This window comes from Nerophis lumbriciformis, linkage group LG10, assembly GCF_033978685.3.
Source record: "Nerophis lumbriciformis linkage group LG10, RoL_Nlum_v2.1, whole genome shotgun sequence".
Lineage (NCBI taxonomy): Eukaryota > Metazoa > Chordata > Actinopteri > Syngnathiformes > Syngnathidae > Nerophis > Nerophis lumbriciformis.
The window spans coordinates 20,636,558-20,655,069 of record NC_084557.2 but is presented as its reverse complement, the minus strand read 5'-3'; the positions used below and the strand labels follow the sequence as shown (position 1 = coordinate 20,655,069).

The window sequence follows — 18,512 nt, the reverse complement described above, 5'->3', positions numbered from 1 at the left end:
TTTGGAAAATGTAACTGTGAGCAAGTTGCCAACAGCCCCTTGAACACATATTTCATTAAGGGACAAGCGGTAGAAAAATGGCTGGATGGCTGGATGGATCTTCTGTACTGACCCTGAGAATAGACACTCCAGTCCAGTAAGTGGGAGTATGCACCTAATGAGGTTGGTTGAGACCCCGCCAAGAAACGAAGAAGAAGAACAAGTCTTTGTTGCCCAATCATGTGCAGCTGGAAGAGAAAAAAAAGCTAGCTCGAGAAGGAAAGTTAAAAGAACGTATTTGTAACGGTCGTTTCAAAGAAGCAGAAGGCTGCGAACTCAGAAGAGAAAGGAGTGACCAATGATTAACTTTTTTTTCAACGATGATGAAACGTGTTGACGTGGATTTTCCGCTTGGAAATGGACGAGATTGATGTCGTGCTCTACCTCCGGCTCGGGAAAAAAAGGGTAAGCAGATGCTTCTTTGAACGGAACAAAAACCAAAAGATGTTAATAAATACACGCATGGCCTGTTTGCACGACGCAAAGTGGTGGTAAGGTTTTGAAAAAAAAAAAACACAAACCCCGTGAATGGACACGTGATGTATTCAAATGTAGGGTGGAAATGTAACTATATACAATTTAACAATATTGTCCGTAATGTACCGCGAACCAGGATAATAAACGAAACTCACTAGCAGACTACATATTTCCGAAGCTATCGAGAAACAAGAGATGTCCGTCAAGTACAAACACTTATTATGTTTAAGTATAAATATTAAGACGTTTTATTTATAAAGCGCTTTACACTCAAAGACGCCTATTCTGCGCTGAAGTGATTTTTGCGCTACAGTTTGTTCTCTTGTTAAATTATGTTGCAAACTTTATGTGTCTAAAAGCAATAGATACATATCGATCGTCGCAGTATCGTGTTGACCAGCCATGTTTTTATGAAATATACCCGGAGATTCCCAGACCTGTTTGTGACCTCGAGAACGGAATGTTGGCAAAGTTGTGGTTTCGCCTTTTTTTCATCACCACTGTAGATCATTTGGTAAAATGACTGTTTTGTTGTTGTAATTTTCGAACACACCACCAGGGTGTGCACATCAGGGAATCAGTTATTACCACTCTCTCATGCAGTGCGTATGTAAAATTGCTGTCCTCCTGAAGTCTTTATTAAAGCCAAGTTATTCATGCAGCTCGACATGGTTCTTCCTACTGGTAACCACAAACAACAACAACCACGTTGTACTATTCAAGGTCATACATCGCAATGCGTAACCGAATGAAATTTGTGAATGTATTGTTTAGTCTTTGGAGGAAGACATCTTACTTCAGTGTCCCCCCCCCCCCCCCCCCCCCCCCCCGCAGTCGCGGGGGTGCCGGAGCCTATCTCAGCTGCATTCGGCGTAAGGTGGGGTACACCCTGGACAAGTCGCCACCTAATCGCAGGGCCAACACGGATAGACAGACAACATTCACACACTAGGGCCCAGTTACTGTTGCCAAACAATCTAGCCCCAGGCGCATGTTTTTGGAGGTGGGAGGAAGCCGGAGTACCCGCAGGGAACCCACGCAGTCACGGGGAAAACATGCCATCTCCATACAGAAAGATCCAGAGTGTCATATTTTAGCAAATTGCCCAGGGCCAAAGGCCATAGAGACCAGGGGCCTGCATCCCAAAATGTTGAAAGAGCCATATTGGACCAAAAATTAAAAAATAAAATCCGTCTGGAGCCGCAAAAAATTAAGTCTTATATACAATCGCGATCCAAAGTTTACATACACTTGTAAAGAACATAATGTCATGGCTGTCTTGAGTTTACAATAATTTCTACAACTCTTATTTTTTGTGATCGAATGATTGGAGCACATAGTTGTTGGTCACAAAAAACATTCATGAAGTCAGGTCCTGCTTCCTCTCCGCTTTGTAGATCTCGGGTCAAGACAACATCTTCCACGCATGCACAGACTGAGAGATTTCTTTAATACATAATAAGGTCAATTGTTTGTTTTTACCACAATTCCTTTCTTATAAATGGACATTTTATTAGTCATTACAATTTTTGAGCAGAACAGTTGCATTATAAATTAGGGCTGGGTAGGTATGATGTTTGATAAGAAATTATCGAGTTCGAGCCTATTATCGAATCCTCTTATCGAACCGATTCCTTATCGATTCTCTTATCGAGTCCAGGTAGGTTGTTGTATATGGAAAAAAAACACACAATATTTGGTTTAACAAAAGCTTACTTTAATTATATAAGAAAAAAATAAAATCGAATAAATAAATAAATATTGACTGTTACCCCCTAAAAAAGAAAATAAATAAATATTGACTGTTGTTACCCAAAGTATATTAAGTGGGATTTTTCAGAAAAACAAATATATACAGTAACACAAAAACAACCTGTCTCTGTGATCACTATAGGTGTATAAATAATATAGTGTTAAATAAAATCAGTCCCTTGGGCACAAAACTGAAAATAATACAGCTCTCCAAAAAGGGCACTTCTGCTGCTATTTGACATAACTGTTTGTTATGATGCCTTGACATTTTTGCACTTTATTTCTTTATTGAAAGAACATTCTATGAAGAGAAAAGTTGTTTGCAAATGTGGGTACAAAGCTAAAAAAAGAAATACACTTCGAGTTAATATTATTTCTTTATAGGGGGAAAGATGTGATGTTATGAGCTAGTGAAAATAACAACTACACTACCCAGCATGCAACGGGTGTGACGAGCATGCGTGGTAGCCCCGAAAAGTGTTGTTGCATGTCGTTACCCGGCAGCTAAGAATGAGGTTATGAGCACGCTGTGAAAGTAAACGTCAAGAACTCAGCCAACACGCCTCATCTGCATTATTTATAATTAGACAGACAACACATATACAGTGTGATTTTGTTTTGTTTACAAGGAAAGAAAAACAAAAGTTAAAAAAGGGAGATGTCATATATGTTGTGTATATATGTATGTGCTGCGGTTGCTTTAAGAACGTTGCGACAGCTGCCGTAAAGGAGGTACGTTGCTAGCCTGGTTGCTATGTTTCCGGTTGGTCGTAAAAGTGTTCATGTGTTTGTACCCTGCTCAAATCTCTCAGTAAAGTTATTCATTGGATTATACCTTTTGTTTTGAACTTTATTACACCTTGGAGCGCTTTTTCCGGTCCATTGTTTTCCTGCTTTCCCTATCTGCACCTAATGACTGAGCTACGTGACGTCATTTCTTGTGATGTCCCATGGAGCATTTCTGGTCGGGACGGGAAAACCAACTCTTTTTCTTTACTATAGTGGTCTCGATAACGGGTACCGGTTCTCAAAAAGGGATTCGAGTCAGAGGACTCTGTTCTTTTCTTATCGAACAACAGGGAAAACCGGTTTCGAGTATCATCCCTAGGGCTGGGCGATATGGCCTTTTATTAATATCTCGATATGTTTAGGCCATATCGCGAAACACAATATATATCTCGATATTTTGCCTTAACCTTGAATTAACACTTGATGCATATAATCACAGCAGTATGATGATTCTACATTAAAACATTCTTGTTCATACTGCATTAATATATGCTAATTTTATTCTTTCATGCAGAGAGGGAAATCACAACTAAGTCAATTTACCAAAACTGTATTTATTAAACAGTTATTAAGCCGTGGCACAAACATTCATGTCATTTCCAAAAGAGAAAGTGCAAGATTGTCAGAGACATTTTAAAACAACCTATTAGTGCACTTTTGTGCATGATGTCACTAAGATGACATATCAAAACAACACTAAATTAAAGTGTACTTTTTATACAGAACGCCACTACAATATTTTAAAACAAATAAAGTGCACATTTATGCATGATGTCACACAAGATATTTCAATAACTGTCAAATAAAAATGAGCTGCGTAATTGGAAATCAAATAGTGTCTGTCCTTCGCTATGTGGTAGGTTCCTGCGGACGTTATCTCCTTCTGTTGTTGACTATTTTTTCCATACGGTGTTGATCTGGAAATGGTTGCTTGGGCATTTTGTTGGTGTGGCACCGGCCGAGATGTTGACATGCAGAGTTTCAAGCACTCCTCATTCTCTAGCGGGTGACTTTTCAAATGATGCTACAAATTAGCAGTGGTGCTATTTTTTGTAGCAAGGATTTTGCCGCATACTTTACATATTACATATATCTCTTTGACATATTTCCGCTTGAAGCCAAACCACCGCCAGACGATGGACCTCGTGCTGTTTTTCCTGGGAATTAATTCTTCCTTCATTTGTTACCAGATTCGCACCTTCTCTCTCTCGTATTACCACTCGCACAACAGCTAACGTTACCCATGCCGCTACCTCTATGCTACGCGAGAGCATATGACGTTGCACGCGCGACTGTATGTGACGTACGTTAGAAGGTGCGCTTGTTTTACGTCTCAGTGAGAAGGAGAGACAAGAGAGTGAGAAAGGCCTGTAGTGTAATGCCTGCAGCTAAAAACTGCGTGAGAACGTATAGGCCTAGTTGAATATCACGATATAGTAATTTTGTATATCGCACAGAGACAAACCCGCGATATATCGAGTATATTCGATATATCAGAATCAGAATCAGCTTTATTGTCATTACGCAAGGTAACGAGATTGAGGCCATTCCATACAGTGCGATGTGTGCATGCTAGAAAAACAATGTGCAAATATATAGAAATATAAAAAAATGTAGAAGTGCAATGAATATGGTGTGAAATGAATATATACATGAAAAAACAAAACAAAAACAGGGTGGTTGGTGGAATGGGTTATTGCACCGAAGAGAAGGCAGTTATGAGGGACAATGGGGCAGTCCGTTCAGGATGGTTATGGCCCTGGGGAAGAAGCTGTTCTTTAGCCTGTTTGTTTTGGTTTTAATGCACCTGTAGCGCTTCCCAGAGGGCAGCAGGTGGAACAGGTCAGAGCCAGGGTGGGTGCTGTCCTTGATGATGGCACTGGCTCTGTTGAGGCAGCGGGAGGTGTAGATGTCCGTCAGAGAGGGGAGAGGGCGGCCGATGATCTTCTGAGCCGTCTTGACCACTCTTTGCAGCCTCTCCCTGTCTGCTGCAGTGCAGCTGCCGTACCATACCGTAATACAGTAGGTCAGCAGGCTCTCGATGGACGAGCGGTAGAAGGTCAGCAGCAGGTCAGGCTTCAGGTTGTACTTCCAGAGGACTCTAAGGAAGTGTAGCCGCTGCTGAGCCTTCTTGATGATTGATGTGGTGTTGACTGTCCAGGAGAAGTCATTAGAGATGTGGACTCCAAGGTACCTGAAGGTGTGGACCCTCTCTACACGCTCGCCGTTGATGTAGAGGGGGGCAGGGTCGGTGCTGCTCCTCCTGAAGTCGACGATGATCTCTCTGGTCTTGCTGGTGTTGAGAGCGAGGTTGTTCTCCGAAGACCAGGCCGTCAGCTTCAGGACCTCCTCTCTGTAGGCTGCCTCGTCACCCCTGGAGATGAGCCCGACCACTGTGGTATCGTCGGCGAACTTGACGGTAAGGTTGTCACTGTGGGCCGGACTGCAGTCATGGGTGTAAATGCAGTAGAGGAGGGGGCTCAGCACACAGCCCTGTGGGGAGCCGATGCTCAGCGTGCGGGAGGATGAGAGGTGCGGGCCAAGTCTCACATTCTGGGGTCGGTCCGTTAGGAAGTCCCTTATCCAGGCGTTTGTGAGAGGGGGGAGGCCAAGAGTGTCCAGTTTATTGCAGAGTCTGTCTGGGATTATTGTATTGAAGGCAGAGCTATAGTCCACAGAGAGCATCCGGACGTAGCTCTGCTGCTGCTCCAGGTGGTTCAGAGCAGAGTGGAGAGCAACAGCGATGGCGTCCTCTGTGGACCTGTTCGCCCGGTATGCGAACTGGTGGGGGTCGAAGTCTGGAGGGATATGGTCCTTGATGTGCTGGAGAACAAGTCGCTCGAAGCACTTCATGATTACCGGAGTGAGGGCCACTGGTCGGTAATCATTCAGGCTGGTGATGGGAGACTTCTTCAGCACCGGGATTATTGTAGATGACTTCAGGCAGGATGGGATGACTGTCTGAGCCAGGGAGAGGTTGAAGATCCTGGTGAGGGGGGGAGCGAGCTGGTGGGCGCACGTCCTGAGCACCTTTCCAGGTACTCCGTCTGGTCCGGTAGCCTTCCTGGGGTTCACAGCCAGGAGCACTCGTCTGACACTGTGCTCCTGTACAGTGAGTGGAGTGGCGCCGGAGCCCGGTGGGGGCGGGGGCAGGGCTGGAGCAGATGAGTGTCGCTGGGGGGTTTCGAAACGGGCAAAGAAACAGTTAAGCTCCTCTGCCAGTGTCGCACTCTGATCCGCAGTTGTCATATTGCAGCCTCTGAAGTTCGTGATGTCATGAATGCCCCGCCACACCTCCCGTGAGTTTTTGCTGGACAGATGGGACTCTATGCACCTCCTGTGGTCCGCCTTTGCTTTTTTAATCCCTCTCTTCAGGTCGGCTCTAGCAACACTGTACAGTGCCCTGTCCCCTGACCTGAAGGCTGCGTCGCCCAGCCCTAGCATAATTACATATTTATGAATTAATTGCTAATCTTTGTTCGTTAGCACATGCCTAAAATAACTTAAGCTGCATTTAGAAGTCGATGGAAATATTAGAGCCATTAGATTTGTGTACACTTTATTATCCGATGAGTCGACTAATCCTTAAGATACTCCTTGACTAATGGACTATCAAAATAATCATTAGTTGCAGCCCTCTTGGTAGTCCGCGCTGTAGTCAATAAGCTTCTTTTTTTATTTCTCATGACATGCATCCTCCGCTGTTGCCATTTCTAATACAAAGTAGCGAGCGTATAGTTCAAACTTTATCTGTTAGTAAACTCTCTATGGAAGCGCTAAAAACTACAACAAAGATGGCGGGGAGAAGACACAGTCCAAGTAGAGGCACGTAAATAAGACCGCCCTCATAACTGCACATCCCGAGGAGACTGCAAGAAAGCAGCATGAAAACGGCCTGTAAAACATAATCTATGCAAAAGTTTGACCAAAGAACCAGCATTAAATGTTATGTGGACCACAAGAGTGTTTTAATGTAGAAAAAAATCCTAATACTGCACTGTTTTATTTTATTTTGCCTCTTCAACCATTTTTCTTTCATTGTTATCTCAATCAACAGCTGTAAAGATCGGTTTTAAACTGTAACAGACAGCAGGGTGGGGGCCCCCATGCCCCCCATTGTAGAGCTTTGATAACAGGTCATCGTTATCTCAATTCACAGAAAATTTGATAAAACAGGCATCAGGCATTCCCTGATTAGATATCTGCAGCTGCTTCTAAGGGGAGGGGTCTCATTATACAGCTGCACTGGGTCATAAACCGTTCAAACAAAAGGTTTTTGGAGCGGTGTCGGGTTGCCTCCTCTCTGCTTGTAGATTTTGGGTCCTTCTTGTGGCAGTCCAATAGATCAAAGAATCAGACACCTTCACGGCGCATTCCATCACACACAGTGGAGGTTTACAAGCCATCCGCCTTTTGCTTGATAAGATCAAAGACAGCTTTTGGTCTTCACGCAGGGCAACCTGAACTTGTATCAAACAAGTTGGGTGATAACTTATATACAATTATTCTGACAATAATGATTATGAACGATAGGCAAAATAAAAAAAGTGCAGTTTGCCTTTAAACAAATAAATGATAATGATAAATGGGTTATACTTGTATAGCGCTTTTCTACCTTAAAGGTACTCAAAGCGCTTTGACAGTATTATAAATGAAAAATACAATTTTAACTTTAAAAAGTTATGTTTTGTGGCTCCATATTTTTCTTTAGTGTAAGATGAATCACCATGGTTCTTTTGACAGTAAAGGCCGCCGACCTATTGGTTAGAGGGAATTTTATTTTGCCTAACTGAGGCATTTTAAAACATTTGGAACTAGCTGGCCCATTCATCAATATAAACTGGCGATAGGAACTTCGACTTTTTTTGTTTAGAGCAGTCTAAAATTAAATGTATCTATTACCAGAACAATATATTTCATTACAATAATATAAATGTGTGCAATAAATGAATGCCTAATGTAAAAAGTATGTTGTAAGAATTATTTAAAAAAATAAGGAAATAATCTGGTCTCTGACAGCAACAACCTTTAAAACACTCCTCACAATTGATGCAGATGAAAAACTAATATTAATTCAATTATCCCTCAGAAACACTGATTATTGTGATTAAAACTTTTGACAGGACTAATTTCTATTATCAGCTCTGGTTTATACTTTCATGCTTTTTGTTTTATTTTTTTAAAATATTTTTTTAAACACTGTCTTGCTTTCGTTTTACCAAATTAAATGTTTCTTCCTTACAGAAAAAGATGATACATTCTGAAATTACATTTTGTCAAACAACTCTTCTCTCTTTCTCTACTTTGTTTATAATTTCTGACACATTTTTTATTTGTGAATTTTTCTTTCAGGAAATCTTTCGTTTCCATTTACAACTAGACTGAACGGAGAAAGAAAATGTATCTGGCATGGATGAATGGACAATACCAAATAGTGCGAACAACCTCGCATCCTCCAGGTCACCATGCTAGTAACACAGTGAAATCAGGAGACATACTACAACAACTGAGTACCATTTCTCACAATAGAGGCCCATGTAACGGACAATGGAAAGGATTCAATTGGCAGATGAGACAAGTTTCTGATCAGACAGAAGGAGTGATGAATAATGGCTACCAGATGCCACATGTTAATATGCAGAACCATTCCTGTAATCTGCAGGGTGGACAGTATATCCCTGTGATGAATACATGTAAAAATTCTGTAAATTATTCAACAATTCAAAATCTTTCTGATATGAAGATAAAAACATGTCATCAAGGTACACCATTGCCCAGGCAGCAGTTTAATGTGCTGCAATACAGTCAATCAACAGTTCCACAGGCATGTACCATGTCTGCTCCTCAACATATCAGGGATAATAAGGACTTGTATAAGGCTGCAAACCAAAGTTCATCGAAAACTAGTGTCTCCTCTACCCCGGCTACCTCAATTCCTGTCAGCCAATTGGTTAGTGTAGCCGAATCTTCCACTGCACGCAACGCAAACATTGCTCTGGTCAACAACGCTGCACATGGACTGCATCCCTCCAATCACTCTGGACCTCATAATATGTCTTATTCTCATATCCTCAAAAGTGTACAGATTCTGCGCGCCTTCAGAATGGCTCAGAAAACACAAAATACATCAACCATATTAGATAGCAATAAAACATGTGGGTCCCCAGCAGCAGGACCTTTGCCTAATATAAATGAAAAAGAAAAAAGTTCCCCACTCTTACAGCAATTTCTGGAGACAGCCACTGGTAAACAAAATGACCAATCAGATACCTCAAGAGAAGTTGCTATTGTGCATCCATTGACTTCATCTTGCAATACAAATACCTGTGCAAGCAAATGTCCCACAACACCAAAGTCTGGTAGTTTACAAACAATGCAACGAGAGCATGTTAAGAGTTCCATTGAAGTTCTATATCAGCCACAGTCCAAACACTGTCCAACTCTGCATATGCAAGCTACCAAACATGCGGATGACCACCGTGTTGGAGCATGTGCTCAAAAGTTAGTAACCCTTGAAGCTCCAGAAAAGGACAAGGGGGATAAGAAAAAAGGACAATATTTTAAGAGTTCCATTGTTATTCCAGATCAGCCACAGTCCAAACAATGTCCAACTCTGTACATGCGGGCTGCCAACCATGCAGATGACCATGGTATTGGAGCATGTGCTCAAAAGTTAGTAAACATTGAAGCTCCAGAAAAGGACAAGGAGGATCAGAACACACGACAAGACACACCACCAGAACCAAAGGCCAGTATTCATAAGCTTTCATCGCTTCCGACAACACAGTGGACAGCTAAGGAATTACAATCATTGTTGGAAGTAAATGTACATGAGGAAGAATCTAACAAATCTAAAAAAGATTGTCGAAGACAAATATTATCTCTGTTTTATGCTAACAACGTATTAAATCTGGTGACCCTCATTAGGACAAGCTCTCATGGTGACTTAGTTAGAGATGTTGGCGCATTTTGTGGCGAACATTTGACAGACGACACTGTTGTACTGACACATGTAGAGCCCTGTTTCACAAGTCAACTAAAAAACTTCCATGTTTTTAAAGATGGGGAGGTTTACTCAGAACTGCCCTACAGCTCGTCATGGTTGAACAAAAATGAACTAGATTACATTGACAAGGAGTTTGGTCCCAATAAGTACAGATCACTGATTGACAACCAGCCAGATTCCGTAACAGTTGAGAGCGTTCCATCACAAACTGCAGCTAAGGTGCCAGGACCTGTGGTTGAACAAGTAGATTATGACAGTACGGACTCTGACGAACTGTATTCATTTGAAATCAAAGTTTTGTCACCAGAAGAAGCTAAAACCATTTTTGAACAAGGCCGTGTTGGGACGTCACAATGTATGGCAACTTTTAGTAAGCTAGAGGCGGTCTCAAATACTTCTGTGGTGGATAACTCACCTAAAGATCTCAAGGCCACAAGCAGCTCACATGCAAAGACTGGCATACAGCAATTCTGCTGCATTGCAAAGTGGAAAGAGATGGTTTGTGGTTCTGAAACGTTACTGGAAAAATGCCAGTGTGACCAGCTGTGCAATCTGACAAAGTTGAGCAGTGAAACTGAAAGGAATAGCCAACAAATGGACTGTCAAGAGGAAATGATAGTATCTGACCTTCAATCCCACTCACCCTTCAAACATGTGGAATCTAAAAGTGAGGAGAAAACTATCAGCAGCATTGCCACTATAAATTGGGATGAAATATGCAACACAGTCAGTGAGACTTTCGAATTAAGTTACGATGAAGAAACTGATATGAACATACAAAAGCTAAATGAAAGCCAGCCAATCATCATACTGGAAAATGATGCCACAAACCTATCCAGCTGTGAGAGGGGTCTTCACAACCAGTTGCCTCACAATGAAGATTGCAAAGAAACTCAGCTGAAAACTGCAGAAAGCTGCCAATCCACCGATACTCACATCAGTGGAGAAAAGACTTCCGTGTTGCTACCTCTTGAGGGAAATTGTGAACAAGCACAGAAAGCACCAGACAAGACAAAGTCTCCCTTGAAACATCAAATGCTGTGTGATTCACAGGCTGTTGGTCAGACGACCATCAGTATAACTCAAACAAAGGAAAATGAGCAAAGAAAACGAAAGAGACTAAGCTGTCCAGCTACTACCGGTATTATTCCATACCTTAAGAAGTTGATTAACACAAAAAAACAGGATTCCAACATTTCAAAAAGCCTTAGTGTTGACCGTGACCCTTCAGAGTCAGGCAGAACTGTCCAGCTTGCGCTTTTTGGCTCATTACCACGTGCTACTATTCCTAATAGTTGTAAAGAGACTGAAGCCCCTCCTGAAGTTATCTATGCCAATATCAGCCCCTTCAAAAGAAAAACAGGAGAATGTGCACCCACATCGGATGATTCAGCTACAAAGGGGATTCCAAAGAAAACATGTTCATCTGCAGGTCAGATGAAGCAAAGAATCAAACGGAAAGCAAAGCACACCCTCCTCTCTTCAACGACTGGCAAACGTAAGAAACTGGTCAAAAACTGGCCCCAAAATGATAAGGATTTTGATACCCCCCTGAGAAAGTCAACTGGACATGACAGAAAAAAGAATGAACATAGAAGCCAGGCTCTTCTTCCCATCCAGGAAAATGTCTTGAAATTCAGTGTTTTGCCAAATAGCTTCAGCTTTGAAGATACATCAAAGGATGAGAAAGAAACCACAGAATGTTGTCCAGGTAAGTCACTCTGTTAATATTAAAAGTTTTTTTAGACTGACTTTCAACCAAAAACTGAAGGTGTGACTTTAAGGGGTCTTATTATGGAAAACCAACCTTTCTTACCTGTGGGTACCTGTTTTTTTATATTTAGGATCCCCATAAGTCCCAAAAGTTTGAACCTTAAACCCTGGAGGCATGGTCGTGATATTTGTAAAACAATTTTTACTTATACTTGCTCCAAAATTGGAATTTGAGACGTTAGTTACGTCATTTGTAGAGGTGGGGAAAATAATAGATTTTTTGATGCATGGCAATTCGGGACATAGACAGTTATAGAATCAATGAGTAAATGTCGATAATCTATTTATTTATTGTAAATAAAGTAATGCAGACAGTTCTAGAATTTGGCTGACTGCAACGAACCATCTCACCAAGAGATCAGAATCAGAACCAGAAATACTTTATTAATTCCAGAGGGGAAATTAAAATTTTCAGCACAATCCCATTCAAGATCAGACAAACATTACAGGGAGACAGAACAAGATCGCTGACGGGTCTGCCAACTTTCGGCGCCCATCTGACCAGCTCCTTTATTATCGGGCACTTATGGTCCAGTTTTGCACAAGTTTTTGGGAATTAATTTAACTGTTTCTTATTCCAAATTGTGTTTTTTTAAGTTGCAAGTGATAAATGCTTATTTAGTGAAACGAAATGTAAAACTGCATCAATATACACAAATTAAAGATGCATCAATCATCGATTTTTAATCGAATCGTAGCTCCTGCATTGTAATCGAATCGTGAGGTGCCTAAAGATTCCCACTTCTAGTCATTTGCCATAGTTACATCAGCGGAAATCTCCATATACGGTTTACCTGACAAACTTTCACGAATTTGTGACTTTTATTCGAAGATAAGCAGTGGAAAATGGATGGATGTTTGGATGTAGTCCAAATTTGTAGTCAATAAGTTCCCTTTTCTCTGCCCTGTTGTTGTGAGACAGACTGGCTCGTACATGCATGCTAAAATCCTCCGCTGTTGCCTCTTCTAACAAAAAGCAGCGTATAGTTCTAACTTAAATCTGTTAGTATACTCGATATGAAAGCACTAAAAACTACTACGACATGACTGATAAGGAGAAGACAACGTTGTAGGAGGTTTGGCCTGGAGGAGGACTTTCGCATGTAAATAAGACCCACAAAACGGCGCATATCGACGAGACGGTCAGAAAGCTGCTTGAAGATGATCAGTAAAACAAAATGTATGCAACATTTTGACCAAAGAACCACTTAAATGTTATGTAGACCACAAGGAAGTGCTTTAAATGTAGAAAAAAAATCTCATATGACCCAATAAATCAGTGTTTAGACCTACTGTTCAAGGACAAACATTGAATAAATGTTTTCCTCTGTGTAGTTTGGCATCTTTTAATTAAGTTTTGATTGTGTGATTATTTGGATGGTTTTAAGTTCAATTATGCTATTCTTCTTGTAGATAATCCTTCACCAGAACCAGAAAAGGAAAGTCTCATTAAGAAAATCACAGGTAGGACATTTAAACCAGTGTTTGAACCAGACCACATTTTTGTAAAATCAGTCAATTATTTCTGCTTAATATAGCACAGTTTAGTAAAATCAGTCCATTCTTTTTTTGATTCATAGTAGACGTGTGGAGTCCTCTTCCTGGACAGGATAACCATCCTGTACATCATCGTATCACCTCCAGCAGCGCCAACGTCTTTGCAGAGTTTCAGAAAAAGTATATGATGATGTCCCAGCCATCAATGGCTCAGTAGCTACTGGCACATTACATTTTGGCTGTGAACCCTCTGAGCAAATGACGCCGTGAAGGATTTACGTCTTTAAGAAGAGAACAAATATACTCCAATACAGTTTTTTTTTTGCACAACTTTAGTTGGTTGACGTGACCTCAGGGCATGCTTACTAAAACTGCCTTATATTTATATATATATATATATATATATATATATATATTGTTTTGTTTTTTTTACAATTTTTGCCTTTGATATTTTTTATATACCATGTGAAGGCTTATTTGAATGTGTGAGGTTTTGTATTAATGCAGTTAAGCATTTGAGTTTAAATCTATGATATTCATATGATTGTTATCAAGGGACTGTAGTTCCTTTTTTTTTTTTTTTTTTTTATAACAGCACACTAACACAAAGTCTTACTCTAGTTGTAAGTGGAGATTACAGTATTGAGAAAAACATGTATTGAGCCATTCAATAAAAATGCCTTCCTCCAGAATGGTTTGTTGCAGTTTTCTAAAGGCTCCAGCAAACCTCAGCGACACCGAAAGGGACAAGCGGTAGAAAAGGGATGGATGGAAGTGCTTTGGGCAACGAGCCACATCCTGTTTCACCAAAACAAAGCATAGACATCACATGATGGTAAATTTAGTGGGTGTTCCTCAATGCACTCCTTTTAGTGCTCCTCCATGGCAGTTACAAATTATTTTCGTAATGTGATGGATGGATCGGTTTATTTTACTAGGGTGTTGCTGTAGCTGATGCAGTCAGTAGTCATTTTTTCAACCTATTTAGTTGTACTAGTAGTGTTCCTTAAGGTTACATTTTACATCCTCTGTTTTTCATCATTTGGGCTATCCAAATGGTGGCATGTCAGCGATTTCAGTTAGAAAAATGTGTGAGATATTTTTGCAGCAGATTTATATCTATACAGTGCATCCGGAAAGTATTCACAGCGCGTTACTTTTTTCACATTTTGTTATGTTACAATGAATTTTTGTCCTCAAAACTCTACACACATTACTACGGAGCCTCTAACGCAAACCTGGGCAAATTAAGGCCCGTGGGCCACATGCGGCCTGTTAAGCTTTTCAATCTGGCCCGCCGGACATTCCCAAATATTTTTTTTAGATCTTTAAGATGGAAAGTGTAGCAGCCATTATGATGTGCAGTCATGTTTTCTAATGACCGTAAGTCTTCAACTATACTAAGTTTTTCAATGCTTGGAATCTGCGCTTGTGGATGATATACTAGTTACTATGGTAATCTAATTAGTTACTATGGTAATCTACGTCACAGCAGCTCAGACGAGGCACCAAGCAGTGTGGGCGGGAAGCGTTTCCACGGACGCGGAAGGAGATTTTCACAACAAACTTCTAAAGCTTAGTGATATATCAGATATATCAGAATGTAGGTGGGTTTATTTTGTACCCTTTGCGTTCATATTTCACTGTTTGTTGCATTTTTGTTGCATTTCAGTTGATTGTAAAATATGTCGATCGAAAAAGGGTGGGACGTTCATATTTTGTCAATATTCAGTGTTTTACCCTTCATAGAAAAAATTTAAAGTTACATTGCGTTTTTTTTAAGGCGGTCTGTCATAACGTTTTTAGCATTCAATCAGAAATTATTGTGAGGTTTTGTATTAGTGTTCCTAAAAATAGATATACCGGCCCCCAGACACATTTTTTTCTCTAATTGTGGCCCCCCGAGTCAAAATATGCTCTAAAGGGACATGGATGTTTTGCGAGATCTCGCAATACTTTTTGTGAGATCCCGCAATTTTTTTTTTCCTATGTCAGTGAACTGGAAGTAAAACAGACACAGCGATGGAGGAGCGGGAGCATGTGGGAGCCTACCCATCATCTGTGCTCTGTTGTGGGACCATAATACGATTTGATGTTGATACTAAAATAGAAATCAATAAACTTCTCCCACGGATGATGGGTAGGCTCCTCCATTGCTGTGTCTGTTTCAGTTCCGGCTAATAGGAAAAAAAACTTTTTGTCAGAGTAATTTTATGTATGTTATCACAAAAGTTTCCGTTTTCGGAAACTTCCGGCAAGCAGACAGAGGCTGTCTTTGTTGTACCAAGCCAAAGGCTTGTAAAATTCCATTGTGTACGATGGGAGGAGACGGGAGGGGTTATCTATTGTGATCCAAGACCTGCCCAAGCCCGAGGCATCTTTTTCTATTGTGTTAATGTGACCGAAAACAATGGCTGTTTACATACACCCCATTCCTTTAGAAACAGTTGTTATGTAAACAGGGAAAGTCCAAATAAAAGAGGTGGCGTAGAATTCTCTAGCCAGAGCGTGGGTGACACTGTAAGAGGTTACAGGTCGACACGTTTCTCTTCAATTGAGCCAAATTGAATCCTGTAAAATAATGTAAATAATTCAATGTATACACCAGAGGTGGGACCAAGTCATTGCTTTGCAAGTCACAAGTCTCAAGTCTTTACCCTCAAGTCTCGAGTCAAGTCCCGAGTCACGACAGGGCAAGTCCGAGTCAAGTCCAAAGTCAAGACTGGAAAGTCTCAAGTCAAGTCCCAAGTCCTGCATTTTGAGTTTCGAGTCCTTTCAAGTCATTTAACCACAGACTAATATATTTACACAGATTGTGTATGCTTTTAAAACGCTGTATTTATTTATTAAAACAAGTGCATTTGGAATTGCAGGGAAAAAGATAGTGCTGACATTGCACTTCAAAATAGCACTATTAACCAGTCATTTTAAACATGTAACTCATTCCTTTACAGAATAAACACATTTGAAAAAAAGCAAGTGCAACTGTACTTATTTGCACAAAAGTGTTAACATTGTATTTCCATGGCATATTGCATTGTAACTAGTTCCACAGCAGTTTCTATCCTGTTCTTACCTTATCTCATTGATCTCATCTCATACTGTATGTGTGTTTATGTGTGCGTACACATGAAAAACATAACAAATATATGAACATAACAATGAACAGAGTTGTACACATATTCTTAATATAGTATACATTTTAACTGACCTTTATTTGACTATGTTTGTCTTTTTGTAGGTGGCTAAAATACGCGGTGCTGCTGACTGCCGTCTAACGTTACGTTACTGTGTGTGATACATTGACTAACGTTACGTTACTGTGTGTGATACATTGACTAGCGTAATGTTACTGTGTGTGATACATTGACTAACGTAATGTTACTGTGTGTGATACATTGACTAACGTTACGTTACTGTGTGTGATACATTGACTAACGTTACGTTACTGTGTGTGATACATTGACTAACGTTACGTTACTGTGTGTGATACATTGACTAACGTAATGTTATGTATAGGTACCTCATGAAACCCTGCTTAAAAAAAAATCACTTGACAAAAAGTATGAATAAGGTAGCAAACTGCAGTGGACGCAACAGATTGCCGTGTTTGCAATGACGTTATAACCATAGACATCTTATAAGTAGACGCAGCATTGGTTGCTGTGACGTGAGCAATTTGGCTGCCATCTTGAAGTGCTGATGAGGAGCCGGCGAGCAGCCTAAACTGACAGTTGAAAGGTAGAAAACAAAGATGCCGGGCTGGTGTTCAGCGTTTTCCTGCTCAAATGAGCGGACTGTTGAAAATAGGAATCGGGGGATTACTTTTCACAAGTGAGATTTAACATTAATGTACTATTGGTTGTATTTTATGAAAATAATATTACCACAGAGTTGAGAAGGATCAAAGATCTTCAATATTTGTATGTGAAAATCACAAAGAAATCTTCTGGGGGAGGATGACCCCCTACAGGGGTTTGGTGTACAAACTTTCAGCCCCACCTAAAACAAAATTCACCAGCCACTACTGATTATGATGCATTCTCATTTTAGGCAAAGTATAAGACAATACTTTCTTAACAGTATAATTGTAACCAGGAATCAGTCTTCAAGTAACAATATTCAAATACTAACATTGTTGGGTTAAACAGAATTTGGTTTTATTCTGAATCCAGTGAAACAGATTGGTGGTTTTAGCTGATATGAAGACTTTCAGGTGTTTATATATGTTTAAGTATTTGGCAGACGCTTTTATCCAAAGCGACTTACATAAAATAATACATATAAAACAATCACTGCAAACATTATCATTTAAGGGAAGAATGTAATAGAAAATATCAATACATAGTGTCAAGACAGAATAAACTCTCTGCTGCTGCAGCAACAGAGATACAGTCTATAGGTCCCTAAGATATATAGATATCTAATGTATTCATACATTGTTTATGTAGGATACACACATATGTATATATAACCTAATCATATTGTCTCTTCAACTTAAAAATAGTTTACCGTTTTTTTCCCCCTTCTCTGGGATTATATTCCCAGTTTTGATCTCGGACGTCTGGTCACTTAAGCGTATAAGAATATTATATTACTGTTAAGCAAACTATGAATAATAAAACACGCCAAAACATGTGTCTGTTATCATAGCTACACGTATGACAAAAAAGGGGGTGAAAATCAGTGGTATTCAGTGAGGTAAAATGAATTAAATGCGCTGACAGTTCATTGCTCCTGCCAAATTAATTGCACTGAGTGGAGCGGATCACCACTCCAAGATGGCGGCCACGCGCCTCGTCTGCGCCAGTAGGCAGTAGCGCTCTATGCTTCGTCTACTTATAAGATGTCTATGGTTATAACGTTAGCAGTGAGTTTGCAGCCTCACTGATTTAACTACACAGCAAATAAAAGTCAGGTTACTTAGCCAATAAACGTTATCTTACATTCAGAACTTACCCTTCTTTGTGCAACTTCAAATGTCGAACGAAGTTGGAAGTTGTTGTGTCTCTGTCTGTAATATTCGAACTGCGTGATTTGCATACGGCAATTCGTTTTTTGTTGACCAAGTCGTAGTTTTTATACCCGAACGAAGCCAACTTTAACATAATTGTTTATCACTGGCACGTTGTTGGACAACTCTTGTTCATTGGTTGTCCTGCAATTTGATTGGATGAAT

The 18,512-nt window shown here is 40.3% G+C and overlaps 1 long non-coding RNA gene across 1 annotated transcript; it reads left to right on the top strand.

The window, feature by feature from the left end:
* Positions 1-210: 210 nt before the first annotated feature.
* LOC133612563 (uncharacterized) lies at positions 211-14,020 on the top strand. The gene is made up of 4 exons (XR_012050637.1): positions 211-444; positions 8,410-11,774; positions 13,250-13,300; positions 13,417-14,020. It is a non-coding gene; the product is annotated as an uncharacterized lncRNA (long non-coding RNA).
* Positions 14,021-18,512: the final 4,492 nt, after the last annotated feature.